The sequence below is a fragment of the Mastomys coucha genome, chromosome X (assembly GCF_008632895.1).
Source record: "Mastomys coucha isolate ucsf_1 chromosome X, UCSF_Mcou_1, whole genome shotgun sequence".
Classification (NCBI taxonomy): Eukaryota; Metazoa; Chordata; class Mammalia; order Rodentia; family Muridae; genus Mastomys; species Mastomys coucha.
Genome location: NC_045030.1, coordinates 126,969,614 through 126,970,334, shown reverse-complemented (window position 1 = coordinate 126,970,334; position 721 = coordinate 126,969,614).

Sequence of the window (721 nt, the reverse complement as noted above, 5' to 3'; positions counted from 1 at the left end):
TTTCTCTTTTTTTTCTTTTTTTCGGAGGGGAAACGGGGAAAGGAGATATCATATGACATGTAAGTAAAGAAAATATCTAATAGAAAAAAGAAAAAAAATAAGGTTGCTATGAACATAGCGGAGCAGGTGTTCTTATTACATATTGGAGCATCTTCTGGGTATATGCCCAGAAGTAGTATAGCTGGGTACTCAGGTAGTACTATGTACAGTTTTCTGAGGAACTGCCAGACTGATTTCTGGAGTACAATGGAGGAGTTTTCCTCTTTCACCACATGAGTTTTTGATCTTAGCTATTCTGACTGGTGTGCAGTGGAATCTCAGGGTTGTTTTCATTTGCATATCCCTGATGACTAAGGATTTTGAACATTTGTTTTTTTTTTCCCTTTACCTTCTTTATTATCTTTTTTATAGTTCTTATTTTTAATTAGATTATTTTCTTTATTTACATTTCTTTTTTTGTTTTATTTACATTTCAAGTGTTGTCCTCTTTCCTGGTTTCCCCTTTGAAAACCTCCTATCCCATTTCCCCTTCTCCTGCTTCTTTGAGGGTGTTCCCCCACCCACCTACCTGCTCTCACTTTCTCAGCCTGGCATTCCCCTACATTGGGGCATACAACCTTCAAAGGACCATAGGCCTCTACTCTGACTGATGTCCAACAAGGCCATCCTCTGCTACATATGCGACTGGAGTCATGGGTCCCTCCATGTGTACTCTTTGGTT